Source organism: Geotrypetes seraphini, chromosome 5 (genome assembly GCF_902459505.1).
Source record: "Geotrypetes seraphini chromosome 5, aGeoSer1.1, whole genome shotgun sequence".
In the NCBI taxonomy this organism is placed as follows: domain Eukaryota; kingdom Metazoa; phylum Chordata; class Amphibia; order Gymnophiona; family Dermophiidae; genus Geotrypetes; species Geotrypetes seraphini.
The window spans coordinates 209681708-209698996 of NC_047088.1; the positions used below are offsets into that span (position 1 = coordinate 209681708).

At 40.3% G+C, this 17289-nt stretch overlaps 1 protein-coding gene across 11 annotated transcripts in view; it reads left to right on the forward strand.

Annotated features, from left to right (window-relative positions):
• The window catches only part of FIGN (fidgetin, microtubule severing factor), a 362039-nt gene that overhangs the window by 140624 nt on the left and 204126 nt on the right, over nucleotides 1–17289 (forward strand). For 2 of the 11 annotated variants that reach the window (XR_004539659.1, XR_004539662.1), the window contains one exon: nucleotides 818–859. The exons of 5 other annotated variants lie outside the window; for them this stretch is intronic. The gene's annotated coding sequence lies outside the window, so the exon portion shown is untranslated. Of the gene's footprint in view, nucleotides 1–817; nucleotides 860–1620; nucleotides 1875–9554; nucleotides 9786–17289 lie in introns of those variants that run through there. 4 more of the 11 variants (XR_004539654.1, XR_004539660.1, XR_004539656.1 and 1 more) reach the window with 3 other exon arrangements.

Genomic DNA, 17289 nt, shown 5'->3' on the forward strand with positions numbered 1-17289 from the left:
TCACGCCTGCTTGCCTGCCCATCCGCACATACCTTTTATGCAGGTCTTAATCCCTGGTGGTCCAGTGGTGTATGGGGCAGAAGCGATCTTTCTGCATTCCTGCCCCATGCCGAGCCGCTACCTCCAATCTTGCAGCGCCCCACAGCATCGAGCTATTGTGCTCCCTGCTCAGCCCCGCGTTGCTCTCTAATTGGCTTCTGCCAGTTCTCGTGGGACAAGACCAGTCGTTTACATGTTTTAACAATAGTTCAGCCCTGAAATTAATATAATATTTATAACATTGATACCATAAATACAGTTTTTACAATAGCAGTGCCGTCATATGCGCATTGTGAGCATGTGTGTTGAAGGGCTGTAAAAAGATGGGGGCCAATAAGAGAAGTCTAAAATTTTTATTCCTCTTAATTACAACATGTACAAGCTGGGCCAGAACTTTATACAGCTCCACCCTGATTTATGCCCCACATTTGCAAAGTCTGTTGCTTCCTCTCCACAATGCACCAAGGAATTGCTCTCGCTGTACTAGTGCATGAAATACTAGCATTTGAGGAAAAGCCCATAGTCTGAGAAAGACATGGGGGAAGCCACTGCTTGCCCTGTATTGGTAGCATGGAATAGTTCTACACCTTGGGTTTTGGCCAGGTACTAGTGACCTGGATTGGCCACCATGAGAAAGGGCTGCTGAGCTTGATGGATCATTGGTCTGACCTAGTAAGGCTATTCTTATGTTCTTATGTGCTAATAAATGTACCTCTTGGTTGTTTTATGACATCTTGCATATTTGAGGCAAGTCTTCTTCCCTTTTCTTGTCTGTTAGGAAAACCTTCGGAAACTGGAAGACTGGACATCCACATAACAGGTGAAATTTAATGTGGACAAGTGCAAAGTGATGCACATTGGGAAAAGTAATGCAAATCATAGTTACCCAATGTTAGGATTGTGCCATTAAAACCAAATAAAAATTGATTAAAAATAATATTAGGCACTTCTAGGTGCTCTCCGAGACCGGCGCTTTGAGTCCATGTCGCCTAGCACGCCTAGTAATGCTGAAGCCTGGAAGTGGGCATGTTTAGGGACAGCGCCGGACTTCGGCCTCACTAGGCACTGCTGGCTGTGATTTTACAAGGACCCTAGGTGCTGGAAATTTAGGCCTATAAAACCCTGGCCTGCATTTCCAGCACCTAGGGTCCTTGCTAGCAACAATTCTGTAAGCAGCACTTGTCCATGATTGACACGCAACAGGCACCATTTTTCTAGGCATCAGCTGCATCAGACACTGCTTACAGAATCAGTCCCTAAGAGTGCTTCTTTATTGCGCTTACATTTATTTATTGTGATTTATTAGCTACCTTTATGAAGAGATTCATCCAAGATTGTGTGCAGCAAGTGTACTTACTGAATTTTGAAAACTGACTCTCAGAAGGGCAATTTTCCAAGCCATTTACTTAAGCACATAGGGATTTATCTAGGTTTGGATCTCTGAAAAATGTTCTCATTCAATCCAGCTAAAAAATTAGCATTTTCAGTATTTGTACTTTTATTCAGTAGAAGGAAGGTGCTCCTGGGAGAGTATTATGGGCAGAATAGTAATAATAAAGTGTACATAAATTGTATTTTCAGATCCATAGATGTTATGTTCCAAAGAAATTGTACCCGAAGAAAGAAAGCACAGAAGTTAGCTGGTACTTCACAGATTTGGCAAAGAGAATAAATGCATGCACTTCCATTTGAAAATTATGTACAAGATTTGAATCTGTTGATTTTATATCTAGTCAGTTTGATAATTGCTTCCAAAATGTTATTACCATAAGAACATCCGTTTAAAAAAAATAAAAGTTTTATATATGAATACCAGGTTATTTTCAACTACACTATCTCTTGAGGGCTGCATATCGTACAGTATCTGTGTGTGTCATTTCATCTCCCTAATCACTATCTGGAGGCACTTGACAGGACTTTAAGCTCTTCGCTTGATTATTTTCCTTATCTGCCCCTTATTTTTTGAAGCTAGGTCTTAATATTTTGGTGTTTCAAACTCTGTATTCATTTTGTAGCTCAAATTATCAAGATCATTTCATCTTTCTTCTGAGCTGTTATGTGGATTTCTACAAATTGAGCACTTCAGAAAACTTGTGTCAGAGCCAGAATAGGCAGTAGGGACTATTTCTATACAAGTTTACCGCATGTTGATGGATATATGCAGAAGAATCTCTGGCTGGAATTACCCCATTCAGGGATATAATATGCATCACATTACTACTTGGAAGCAGGCCTAGGTCCTGTCTTGCTGCCATCATTAGAGTTATTAGTGAGAGCTTAGTAGGCAATAGTCCTGCACATCTCATTGCCTTCAAACAAGACAACAAATGAGCTGCCGCTGTTGATGATGCTGTCAGCTGTCTGTTTTTCTTCTCTGGTTACATATATTATATTCTATCAATGTAGAAAACTATATTACAGTGTCCATGCAAATCTTTGTTCATGATTATGTCTTTAACTGAACTGAAATGCGGATTTTCACAAATGTTTCTGGGCAGTTTCTAGAGGCTCACGGTACACAGTTACAGGTGCAGAGATGCCATATTGCCCAATTCTATGCTGGAGATTTTGGACAATCCTGGATTTCTAACCACATCATCCTGACGCATTATGGATCTTGCAGCACCGATTTTATTGGGCAGGATCAGGCTATACAAATTCCATGCTTTTGTGAGATGTAAGCCAAAAAGTCTCCAGCCTGGAACTGGGTAACTTGGCATCTATGCAGGTGTGTCCTCTTCACTTTGGAGTCAGGCCCATCCAGTAAACAGCAGCAGTATAGGCTACTGAGAGAAGAAGAGGTGGGGCCAATATGTGCACTGCCTAGTGTCCACTCATGTTAACCTCAAACTTCACCAAAAGAACTGTCTTGACAATGCCACTAATATGGGCAATGTGTTTAAATGGTGCAAGAACTGGGCTTCAGTGTGTCATAGGAACATAACAGTGCATGAGATTATTTTTACAGAAAACAAAGGGGGGAAAAATCAAATTACATTGTGTTAGATTATGTAAAAAAAAAAAAAAAAGGGGTGGTGGTCTATACTAAGTAAAACTCTTCTCAAAATATGAACTAAGTCAGCATCACAAATCATTTCAAAATATTTTACAGTTTTATTTTGAAGAGGTATCATACAAAGTACAGCTAACTCCCTTATGTTATGACACACAGTGTTGACTTTGAATTGAAGGATTTCTATGCTTTGTTGCTCCCTGCCAAATTTTAATGCTTCATTCATCTGAACCATTTTATAAGGCTATTGGAATTCCCCACCAATGATTCTACTAGTTTTTCCCCATTTGCAGAATGATTTCACTGCCTTGCACAGGGTCCAGTGCATTCCTCAGTCAAAACTAATTGAAACAAATTATTTGCTTGCTTTATTTCAGAGGGATAATGTGGCACAGTAGTTAAAGCTACAGCCTCAGCACCCTGAAGCTGTGGGTTCAAATCCACACTGCAAGCCATTTAATCCCCCCATTGCCCCAGGTACATTAGAAAGATTGTGAGCCTGCCAGGACAGATAGGGAAAAATGATCAAGCACCTTAATAAATTAATGTAAACCATTCTGAGCTCCCCTGGGAGAACAGTATAAAAAATTGAATAAATTAATAAGTTCCATTTCATCATGGGGAAGAGTTATTTGTTTTGTTTAGTTGTCATTAGTTTTTCTAGTTCTCACAAAAAGTTTAGGAACCTATTTGCTAACTTGTTGCTAACAGAGCAATAGTGGCTACCATGCATTAGCTGTGGCTAATAATGTGGTATACAGTCATCTACATTCCTGAATGTGTAGCTATCTGCATTCCTTATTATCTGATATGTTAGCAAGTAATACAAAGCAATAGTGTCCGTGTTAACTGTAAGCAAAGTCCCTGCCCATATGGAGGAGACTGTGGTTTAGTGGTTAGAGCTACAGTGTCAGTACCTTAAGGTTGTGGGTTCAAACTCTACAGTGCTCCTTTTAACCCTGGGCAGGATATACATCCAGTTTTGCACCACCTAAAATACTAGAAATAATATTAAAACCCAAGGGCCAGTTGAAAATCATCCTTGACACCCTACTCTTCTTCTTCTTACCATCATCTCTCTGCTCCTCCCTTTTTTTCCTATTTGACCTAGCCTGTTCCTATTCAGAGCTATCTCATATAATGTGTGACCAACCTGTGAAAGCTGCATTGAAGACTAGAGAGTGAAAGCTGTGTTTAAAATTAGAGAGTAACACAGTAATAGTTACCATGGTAATTCCACAGTTACTGCAATAATGACTGCGGTAATGGGGAGCCCTGGATCTTGTCCTATGGAAATTATTTTTAAGTGAGCTTTAATGGGGTGCAGTTCTGGCCTTTGCCACCTATTTCCAGTGTGGATCTGCATTTCTTTACAGATGCAGCTGGTAGTCATGGTTTTGGCAAAGGAAGTAGTGTGAAGCAGCCTGGCCAGATTTGTGGAGACAATGTGGATGGTGTTAGAATATAGCATTTCTAGAGCTTTTTTTCCAGAGTGAGTAGATCTCTTGTGGGGCCATAGATTATGGAATAGGGGAGTGGTGCTGTATGCGGGAGTAGATTGAATAAAAAGTCTGGGAAGGTTACCTGCTTTGACAGAGCTAAAAACATGTTGTTTTTTTTCATATATAACAGGATCTAAATATTATTGAAATTTGCTTTATATTTAATACTTGTCTCCTGATGATGTCATAACAAAACTTAAGTCAAGGGCAAGCTTAACAAAAAAGTTACAATGGTAAATATGAGAGCAAAGTTACAAAGACCCTTTAGGAATTCATTGCTTATTGAATTCAATTTGTTAGTATTTTACTGGAAGATGGGGCATTTTTCTTACTTGTGTTGGATCATTCACATACCGCTGTGGGATTTACAAATTGCAGAGTGACGCAAGATTGGATTGCAAGCACACAGACAAGTGAAAACTTTTACATTTTTACAAATGTGCATATGTGCACTATGCAAAGGACAACAAACAATTCTACTTCAATTTGACATCTTTGCAGTCTTTGACTCTATAGACCAGGGGTACCCAGACTTTTTGGGCTTGCGAGCTACTTTTAAAATGACCAAGTCAAAATGATCTAACAACAATAAAATTGAAAAAAACACAAAGCACACTGTACACAGAGAAATGTTTTTTTTTTTAAATATATATATATTCTTTATTCATTTTGAAAACTTACAGCAAGCGTACAGGAATATATCATTAGTAACAACAATAACACTTGTAATTCTCATATAATTCTACAAACATAAAAATTATATCTCGTCCCACCCACCTTCTTTCAAATATTATAATCAATTATATCATAAATATAATATAAACATATAATATAGTGAAATTTCCAGAAAAACTCCCTCCCACCCCCCAATGTGTGCATATATTCATCCAAGGAAAATTATGTTTACTCCTTACAATATCTTTCCAATGGCCCCCAAATTATTATAGTTCACTTTCTGTATTGCAATTGCTCTTTCCATCTTAAAAATATGGCATACCGAATTCCACCAAAATGTATAATTAAGATTAGTATAATTTTTCCAGTTATTGGTGATATGCTGAATAGCAACCCCAATCAAGATTAATAATAGTTTGTTATAATGTGCTGATATTTGACTTTTTTTCCTCATAGCCATGCCAAACAGAATAGTATCATACGATAATGCAACATGGTTTTCTAATAGACAGTTTACTTGTGAGGCACAAAGAAAATGTTAATTATCATTTATATTCCGGGGTTTTTTCAAAGAGGTCAAGTCAGATGACTTTATGCAATGTCACCTCAGTAACAGCTATACAAAAATAGATAAATATACCCCCTCCCTTTTTACTAAACCGCGATAGCGGTTTTTAGCGCAGGGAGCTGCGCTGAATGCCCCGCACTGCTCTCAACGCTCATAGGCTCCCTACGCTAAAAACCGCTATTGCGGTTTAGTAAAAGGGGGCCATAGTACAAAATATAGACAGCAGATATAAATTCTCAAAATGGACGCATTTTGATCACTAAATTGAAAATAAAATCATTTTTCCTACCTTTGTTGTCTGGTGATTTTATGAGTCTCTGGTTGCACTTTATTCTTCTGACTGTGCATCCAATATTTCTTCCCTTCTTTCAACCTGCTGTATGCTTCCAGACCTCATTCCCTCCGCCAACTTTTTCTTCCACTCTCCCTGCCCCCTCCCCTTTCTTTCTTTCTGTCTCCTTGCCCCCCTTTCTTTCTGTCTATCTTTCTTTCTCCATGCCCCCTTTCTTTCTGTCTCCCTGCCCCTCTTTCTTTCTGTCTGTCTTTCTTTCTCTCTCCTTTCCCCCTTTCTTTCTGTCTCCCTGCTTGCTCCCAAGCCACTGCCGCCACCATCAGGGAACAGGCCTTCAAACCGCCGCCACCATCGGTCCCCCCCGGGGACATCAATGAAGCGAAGAGGTGTTCGATCGGTTCTCTCCCCCCCCCCCCCCCGAATCCTTCCTTCCTCCCACTTCTACACTCCACACCGCCGTCTCCGAGGTGCTCGCGACTGATCCCCCAGAGCTCGCACTCTCTGCCGCTTCCTGCCCCCCAGTTCCCCCCCACTTGACGCAACTTCCTGCTTCCGGTGGGGCAGCCCGTGGCAGAGGGGAAAGCTCCAGGGCTGGCCTGGGAATCCCTGAGAGAAGGTAGGACGGTGGGGGGAGGGATAAGGAGGCTGACTGACTGACTGGCGCAGTTCCGTGCAGGTAGTGAGTGAAGCTGCAGGGCGCGCGAGGACTGCCAGTATGCTTCGGGTCCATCTGGCTCTTAGGAAGCAAGTAGAATGCGAAGGCAACACGATCGACTTGCGTTGCCTTCGCGATCGACCTTTTGGGCACTCCTGCTGTATACCATAACCTACTGTTGAAAAAGACAGCAAAATCAAAATATGTGGCTGAAATGTTTACGATTGATCAGACCCTTGTTTTATGAACATCAGTTTGCCATCATAGTTCAGATGTTCATCCTATCTCAATTTGACTACTGCAATTCATTATATGCAGGTCTAAGCACCAAACAACTACAGAGATTACAATTCATTCAGACACCAGCAATCAGACCGATCTTCAGGCTCAAGAAATTTGATGCAGTTATAGAATACTCATACTGAATCTGAACAGCCTGTAAATACAATCTTTTTTTATCGCAAGACCTCAAACACGCAAAGCACTACTTTTGTATTTTTCGTGCTCTTACTGAGACTGGATAATCATCATCGGGCTTTGCGTGTATTATTCTTGTTCAATGTGGGCAAATTAATTACATCAATATGGTGAGCTAATAAATTTTAGGAAGAGCACTTATCTTTTCCAGCCTAACGGCTACCCAGCTGTTTCATTGTTTTCCTCAGAGGCTCATACTCTTCTTCATAGCACCTCAACCTTTGTTGGATGATAATTCACACTCTTCTCACCATACGGGCCCACATTGAACAAGAATAATACATGCAAAGACCGATGATGATTATCCAGCCCTAGTAAGAGCACAAAAAATACAAAAGTTGTGCACCTCCACCCCCACCTCCATAAAAATATTAATCACAACTTGAAAATTGTGCCTCCAGAACATCATTACCTGGCAGCCTGGCATAGGAAAAACTATTCATGCTGCACAGAGGCGTCTTAAGCCATCTTAGGGGTGGGTTAGGGACCCATGGAGAGGAGGACCATTGCCCATATGCCCCTGTAATCACTGCATTGATATTGAAACATGTGCACTCCCCTATACACCCCAAAACCCTTTTTTACAGGCATATAAGTGGCTCCTGAAGCCATAAGGGCTATTGGGGTGATAGATAAGTAGATCTTGGGGATTCTGGAGGTGGTTTGGGGGGCTCACCATGACCTATAAGGGAGCTGTAGTGAGGTACCCCACTATTTAGGTGCCATGTCTCGGTGTTCAATCCATCACTTTGCAGACCCCTCCCATGTCCAACAGGGCTTGTTCTAGGTGTTTTTGACTTGGACGAAAAGTTGGACGAAAATGTGGTATAAAGATGGACGATTTAGCAACTTGGGCGATCAGATCGGTAGGATGTATAATTAGACGATTTTTGAAACGGAAAAAATTTGGACGTATTTTTTGAAAATGTTTCCTAAGCTGTTTTTTTGTACTTTGGACGACTTGCTACTTAGATGAAAATGGACTTAGACGTTCCTTTCGATTATGCCCCTCCACATGCGGTATAGAAAAAAATAAAGTTGTTATGATTATTATTATTATTATAGAGAGGCCATCAGACTGTATCCAATTTTTACCAATTATATAGTTACATCATAATAAATATTAGTAACAGCAGCTGCAACTGCAGAAAGTTTGTAATTTGTTTGCTTTTTGTAGTAAATTAGGATAGTAAGTAGCCTTGTTGAGTAAATACATGATAGTTGAACATATGCTATAAAAGGCAATTATATTTGAACTTTAAAATTTGATTCTATACATATTCTGTCTTGGCAGCATAATTATCATCATTTGATTCATGCTTTTTCCATCTAAATAAATCTCAAATGCAAAACATGTCTAATTATAATAATTAGTTAAACTAGCTATTTTAGTGAGCTATTGATATGTGCACACATTGCTATGAAATATAAGACTTTCTCCAGGTGAAGTATTATATGTAGGTCCCAAGATTACTACTATTTATCATTTCTATAGCGCTGTACAATCAACCCATATACAGTCCCTGCTCAGAAGAGCTTACAATTTAATTGGACTGACAGGACATATAGGGGTTGGGGAGTTTCTTGTAGAGGGAATGATAGGATGGGCATAGGTAATTTTATGGTGATTGAGAGTTAGGAGTTGAAGGCAGCATCAAAAAAAATGGGCTTGTAGCTTGGATTGGAATACTGCCAGAAACAACATCTGATGTAATGTCTCAGGCAGTTTGTTTCATGCATACAGCACAGCAAGATTCAAATGTAGTTATGCAATAAAAAGTGAGAGTCAATAACATCAGTGGTTTGCACTTAAAATGAAGGACCTAGAAACATTTTAATTTTGGTTGTACAAGTTGCTAAATAGTCAAAATTTAAATGCAATAGCAGAAGAGGCATGGAAATATTCTAGGGAAGGAAGAATACATTATACAGATCATGGCAAAATTCAGCCACCCTTCATATAGCATGTGTTTAAATTTCAGCTACTAAAGGTGGATTTTACTAGTTCTATAGAATACTGTGCTTACTGTTTTGAACTGCAGCTATATAGTTATATGGATGTATTTAGCAGTGCCAATTGTACACTTATGATTGCTGAAAATACATATTATTATTGGGATTTAGCTCACTGCTTTTTCTGTAGTAGCTAGAACTTTAAATAGATAAGTTATCTGTACAAAGTTATATTAAGGTGACCCCACAGAGAATTAACTTCATCAGAATGTTTCTATCAAGCCTTTTTTCGTGTTCTTATAACAAGGCAGAGATGAACACATATATGCAAGTGTATAAAATATCTGCACTGTGCAACCTGATAATCTATTCACTTTCAGATAGCTGGATCTTTGGAAGTGCTTCAAACCGGTCTCAGGTGGGATCTCCCGCCAGTGGGCGATCCACCAAAGGGCCACACGAAAGGACACTATGTTCGGACCAAGAAGGACCAAGCATAAAACTATTCTAAAATACTCAAATGTTACAACAAACCACAAAATATCCAGTTCAACAGAGAACTGCCACCACTGCTGAGGAAACCACATGCTAAACCCAGCTGTACAAATAAGGTAAGTTTGATCTGAGCATTAACTCCCTTTCCTGCAAAACTTCTTCACTGGAAACCCTCTAAGTCTACACAAGTTCTACCCAAACAATTGGAAACTCTGAGAGCTCACCCAACTTACCTTCCACCAACATATAACATTTCTCCACAGAGATCATGAAGTGGCTTTAGTTCAGTGGTCTCAAACTCAAACCCTTTGCGGGGCCACATTTTGGATTTGTAGGTACTTGGAGGGCCGCAGAAAAAATAGTTAATGTCTTATTAAAGAAATGACAATTTTGCTTGAGGTAAAACTCTTTATAATTTATAAAACTTTCCTTTAACAGTTAAAAGGAAAGATATATAAACTATAAAGAGTTTTACCTCAGACAAAATTGTCATTTCTTTAATAAGACAACTATTTTTTCTTCGGCCCTCCAAATACTCTATTTTTTCTGCAGCCCTCACATTTAAAGTTTAATATCTTTTCTTTCTCAAAACTGGCATATTTCAATCACTATATTGAAAATAAAATCATTTTCCCTACCTTTGTTGTCTGGTGACTTTATTTTTCTGTGCTTTCAACTATATTTCCAGGGCCTTCTTGTCCTTTGACTGTTTTTCTCTCCATCTTCACTTTCTGCCTTGCATCCATCTTTGGCATTAACTTAATGTTCAATTTTTCTGCTTTCTTTTCAAAATCTACGTTTCCATGTCTTACCTTCCCTTCCTATCTCTCTCTTCTTCCGTCCTATTTCCATGGTCTGGCATCTCTTTCCTTCCTTTCTCTCCCTCCCTCCTTCCTTCCTTTCCCCTGGTCTGGCATCTGTCTCATTCCCTTCCCTCATGCCCTGGCATCTCTCCCTCCCCCTCCATGGTCTGATATCTCCTTTCCTTCCTCCCTCCCATGAACTTGGCTTCTTCTCTTGTTCCTCTCCTCTCCCTTCTCCTTCCTTCCCTCTCTTTCCCCAATTGGGTGCAGCAGCAACAGAAGCAGCATTTCCCTTCCCCCTTTCCTGTGCAGGATAGGCATTTCTCTTCCCCTTTCCTTCCCTCTCCCTTTCCCTGTACAGCAGCAGCAGCATTTCCCTAGAGTCCCCCTTTCCTATGTAGCAGAAGCATTTCTCTTTCCCCTCCCCTTCCATTCTCTTCCTTGTGGAGCAGCAGCGTGTCTGGCCAGCTCGTTCCGTTCAAAGCCGTGGGTGGCGGCTCCTTGCGAGATCCGCGCCTGCGTCTGAAGCCTTTCTGATGTTGTGACATCAAAGAGGCTTCCAATGCAGGAGTGGATAGCGTGAGGAGCCGCCAACCCGCAGCTTTGAACGGAATGAGCTGGACACACACGCTGCTGCTCCAAAAGGAAGGGAAAGGGGAAGAGAAATGCTGTTGATCGTGTCCAGACCGTGGGCCGCAAATAAAACCTGGAGAGCCACATGCGGGCCGCGTTTTTGGGACTGCTGCTTTAGTTGATATATCTAGTATCACTAGGCATCACCAGCCTAGGGGACAATCACCCTGTATTGTTCAATCCTATTCCTACTTGTTGGTTAATCCAAAAGAAATCCAAACCATGTAAAATATCCAACCACTACTCCAATAACTACACTTATTATCCAAACTATCAAATACTGATCATCTATGGTAATTGTTCTACCAATAATAATAATTTTAAAAAAAACATACACATAAACTTCACCAAACACACTAACCTTCTACAAGTTCCAATAGTCACATGCATATTGTAACAGGGAACCACAAGGTAAGCAGGCAGGGTGCCCTATCGAAATGGACAGGTTTGTGACCTTAGCCTTAAGAAACAGTGACTACCATGCCCACTATTAGGTACTACTTCAGAAGCTGTAATGTTAGCAGCTTTTCTATTTGTGCAAAAATCACTAGTCTTCACTTTCAGGTAAAGTAAGTCCATGGAAGCACAATTCTCTTATTAAATCCATGTCATATGGCCAAACATATGCAAAAAGTAAACTTTTAAACATAAATACCTCTTGGCAAACCACAAAGCTGTTGCAAAAAAAATGAACAGTTCTGCCCTTAACAAAACCTTGGGCACAAGAAAACAAAAAATTCCCCAAAATAAATTCCAGCAGTTCAGCGGTTAATAGTCCCACCCGAGACACTCACTCAGGGAAAAAGAAAAAAACCCTATTAGGGTACGTGCCTTCCAATCCAGCCTCAGAAACATGCTCCTCTTCCCAGCACTCTTCCTTGGCTTTTCAGGCTCTGGTTTAACTGGGCATGTAATAAGCCACGATTACCAGTCTTGGGGGAAAAAGCTTATCCCAACGGTGAATTCCTCCCTCCCAAAGTACTGCAATGCAACAGCAGTGCCAATAGTAAAGCTACATCCCATAAGTTCATCAAATTGTGGTACCTTTATATTTCTCGTCCCAGAACAGAGTAGCCACAAAAGGATTTCAGAAAAAAAAAAAATGTGCGGAATAGCATGTGCTAAATTGCCATGCGTACTAGCCGCTACCGCCTCCTGTTGAGCTGGCGGTAGTTTTTCAGGTAGTGCACAATATAGCGCACGCTAATCCGCTGTGTGCACTAAAAATGCTAGCACATCTTTGTAAAAGGAGCCCTAAGAGTGTACAAAAAGAAATAACATATCAAACACCACAAATCCAAAGATCCAACCTGGCCTCATTACTACTTACCCCTGTACAGTAGATCAAATCTGGAACAAGTTCAAACCATTTACCCAAAATGAGGTGCTCTCCCAACTAAATAAAACTGTTCACTAGAAGCTGCATACTGGACAAGTGCCCCCTGTGCCTGTATTCCCGCATCTCAAATGAACTTATACCCTGGCTAGTCTCACAAAGGCAGGCCAACTACCTGCACAAATGGGTCATATTGTATTCACTCATTTTTAAAAAATGAAGGAGCTGATCTAACCATACCATTCAATTTCAGACTGATAGCTGCTCACTAAACTACTTGAAAGGCTAGTTTGTACAAAACTCACTGCCTACATAAACAAACTTTCTTGCCTACATCCTTTTCAGTATGGCTTCAGAGCTCAATGCAACACAGAATTACTATTACTAACACTAACCACTAAAATCAAACAGATGTTGAGCACTGGGCAACAATTATTCTCCAATTTGACGTATCAGAATCATTTGACTCTGTTGATCACAAACTCCTACTGACTAAGCTCAATGAACTACATCTCACTGGAACTGTCCTCAACTGATTCAAAGAGTTCCTGACAAACAGAGAATACTGTGTATGGAAAAATGGCACTTTCTCTCAAAGCTGGAAAGCATTGTATGGAATGCCCCAGAGGTCCCCACTATCACCAGTACTCTTCAACCTATTTATGAGCTTCCTAGGCAACATCTCCTTCACCAACAGTGAATGTCTGCTATTCTGGGCAGATGAAATCTTTCTCTTAATTCCACTCAATACAGATGTATAAGGAAGCTTCCATAAAAGTCTCTTAAACCATTGACCAAAATCTATTCTTCGGCAATATCCAACATTAAACTTTTTTTTTAAATCTTTATTCATTTTAAAGCTAACAATAAGTGCAACATATTACGGTATACAAACATTTTACACTTTAAACAGCACTTAAATTCAATCAAATTATATTTCATAACAAATACATATCTCTTCCCCCCCTCTTATACACACAAAAATTACAATCAATAATAAATTAAATTAAAGGTATTTCCCCACCCTGGATGTGTATAATCAAAGGACTAAATCAATAATCACTCCTTACAGAATTTTGTCAATGGTTCCCAAACATCCTTAAATTTTCTATAATGTCCCAGTTGTATGGCAATCATATGTTCCAGTTTAAAAGTGTGGCATAAAGATTCCCACCAGAAATTATAATTTAATCAGTCTCAGTTTTTCTAGTTCTTCAAAATAAAGAGAAGTTTGTTGTTATGGGAAGTTATTGGGCTTTTAGCCCTCATTAACGTGCCAAATAGCACTCTATCATTTGTCAATCCCACTAGAGCTTCCAGTATTCTATTGATTTGACTCCAAATGGATCCCCAAAAGTTAAGTATCAAGGGACAAAAGAAGAGCAGATGATCCATTGTCCCTATATCGAGATGACAGTGCCAGCATCTATTTGACCTAGAACTATCTACTTTTTGCAATCTAACAGGGGTCCAAAAACTTCTATGTAACAAAAAAAAAACACAATTTTGTCTCATAGATGCTGACGCTGTACATCTCATCCTCCAAGTCCAAATTCGTGACCACTGAGATGCAGAAATCTGCTGTTTTATCTCAATGCTCCAAATGTCTCTAAGACTAGTTTTTGGTTTTTATTCATATAACCAGATATTAATTTATACCACTGGGCAGACTGATGTCCTAGGAAATCCGTCTGGAAGCATAGGACCGGCAAGCTATACTGATTTTTTAGATTTCGCCAATCAGGGAACTCCTTCTGAATGGCTTACTTCAACTGCAACCATTTATAACTAAAATTAAATATTACCAAAACCAAATTATTCTGGTTCTTTGAGCCTATCATTACCCTCAGGAGCAATGCTAAACATAGAAAAAACTTCCAAGATACTTGGAATCCTGCAAGACTCCACACTATCTTATGACCCCAAAATCTCCAACCTTTGGAAAAAGATTTTCACCAGTTTAAAGCAGCTAAGACTGATCAAACCTTACTTCTATAACAATCAATTTGCCAGCATTTACACCAGGTTTCAAGAGGTGTAAATACAGAGCCCAAAGTATTTTTTTCTAGGGTAAGGTGGTTTGAGTTATGTAGGACAATATTGCAATGGTGGCATACATAAACAAACAAACAAACAAAAAACTAACAAATGGGGACCTGGCAGTATCCCTTGAGGATACAAACATCTGAAGGTAGACAGAATCTCATCTGACAGCAATTTCAGCACAGATAATGTTCAGATATATTTTCTCAGCCGGTCTATCATTTCTACCCTTCTTAAAGCCCAGAAGAAACTTAAGTCCTTAGCTTATGTGTGGGTCTGGTGGAGTTTGATCAGGGTTTGGCCCTTAGTTCAATATAAGTCAAAATAGTGGTTCTCATCTGTTACAGTGGTAAGATTCTCAACAGTATCTTTGACAGCTCAGTCAAATATTATATGAATGTTTTTACATGAGTGAAGAAGCTTTGCTCCCCAATCAATCCCATTCTTTCCTCATGGGACCTCAGCCCTTAATGGAGCCTTGCTGAAGGACCTCATATTGAAGACTGTCTTGTCACAGAGTAATGGAACTGCAGACCTAGTGTTGCTGGAACCCATATCTGTCTTTCCATTCACATTGTTCCTACCTTTTTACTAAAGGTTGTCTTCCTCTTCCATGAAGATCATGTGATCCTTCATGGAGCAAAGACAGTGTCTTCCAAGAAACTTCACAAGCTGAATGTGAATAGAGTGTTGCTTCAATATATGCAGGCTACTAATTCAGCTTTTGGATTGATTATATCCTCTTTCAGAGGTAGTGTAAAGATTAGGTGGCCTCCATGCCCTTGATAACATGCTGGATCAAGACAGCTTTTGGTACTGCCTATATTATTCCCTGGAAGCAGCTCTAGAGGAGGCCCCCAGGCACTCTGCTCATCAGGTAAGTCTCTCTTATCTGTACCCTTCTCCTCTACGACTAACACCAGACTCCGTCCTTTCTACTTTGCTGCACTGTATGCCTGGAACAAACTGCCTGATTCATTACTTCAGGCTCTGTCTCTGGCAGTATTCAAATCCACACTCAAAACTCACTTCTTTGAAGCTGCTTTCAATTCCAACCCCACCTGCTAAGCACCAATATCTGTCTTATAATTCTGTCTGTAATTCCCTCACCTGAACACTGTGTATAGCACTTATCCAGTTTGTCTGGCTTGACTAGATGTCAAGCTCTTTTGAGCAGGGTCTGTCTCTTCTATATTTTGATGTACAGCACTGTGCATGTCTAGTAGAGCTATAGAAATGTTAAGTAGTAGTAGTCATTCCACCTGAGCAGAGGCCTTGATAGTGCACTAGAGGATATTTGCAAGGAGACAACTTGGTCATCACTCTATTCAATTATTAAGTATTATAGGCTTGATAGGCTCGCCAACTGTGATGCGCCTAGAAAAACAATACCTGAATTGTGGCTACAATGGCACTTTATGACATCTAATGCCACTGTAGGCATGGCTAAGCACCTTGACCCCACTTTCTTTCCAGGCTCTTCGCCCTGTCCCTTCACCCTGTCCCCCTCCCTGCCAAGCTCTGCACCATTACGTATAAACAATTTTTATTGTTGACATAGCACATCAAAAGCCAAAGCAGTGAATACAGCAAAATTACATAAATATCTCAGCAGAGATAATACAACACAGAAAGATCAACATCTCCATCACCAATATTTCCATAATAACATAGAAAACCTATAACAGTATACCCCCCCATGTTGTAATAACCCCCTCCTTCCAAATAACTACCCTATTCAAGCCAAGCGATCCAACTTGTCACCGATACCCTGTGTTCTGATAAGACTCAGAAATCAAATAAAAAAACAACAACCCATAAATGCTACCAGTTCCCCAAACCAAAGCTAAACCAACGCCCGCCCCCGCCCCCACCATCACCACAACAACATCTGACTGAAGGAGAAATACAATAAGTCCCGGATACCGGAAGGCTCTACACCATTAATATACCAGTAAATGACATGCTGGCTGAGTTGGAAAAGTTAATTTGCTCCTTACCCAGCAGGTCACCAGTGCATGTCCAGTAGATCGGATATTCCCTGAATTTGATGTTGCTGGCCAGTGCACGTGTCAGCGAGCGCATTAGCTGTATGAGCCCAGGCAGACAGCAAGAGCGACTACGCTGAATTTTGTAATGAAGGGAATAGGAACTGCTCCCGTCCCCCAGTTCTGGTTTCCCAATGGAGAGTGGAGATCACCCGCAACAAGTCCCGCTCTCTTCTGACGCAGCATCCTGTTTCTGGCAAATCGGAAACATTTGTGAGGGAGAGAAGTTGTGTCAGTTGTGGTCGGGGGACCGAAGAAGGAAGGCTGTGGGATTTGGTGGTAGGTGAGCTCAAGTACCGGACTTTGACGACAGGAGGAGGAGGGGGAGGAAGAGGTGCTGACGGCAGCTATTTGTATTTTCTCTCCATAAGACGCACCGACATTTCCACCCTTATGGAGCGAAAAATACGGTACCTTGCAACTATTTTTTCATGAGTCCTTTAGTTCATGCAGTTTTCCTGTAATTCATTTTCCTATAGGGATTTTTATCACCAACTTTGTAATGAAAGGGTGTTTTCATTAATATGGCTGTCATGGATTGGACAACCTTTATATGTGGCTTGCAAATAGACAGATCTGCTTAGTCTTAATTTAAATTGCATTGCTTCATTTACTTTACTCTGCATGTTATATTGATTTATTTGACTAAAATTTGCAAGTGATTGTATGCATACCCAGCAGATTTTCATTTGTTTTTGGTGAGTACATGTATTTGGCATTCTACGTTGCTCAGGAACGCAGAAGAAAGAGAAAAATG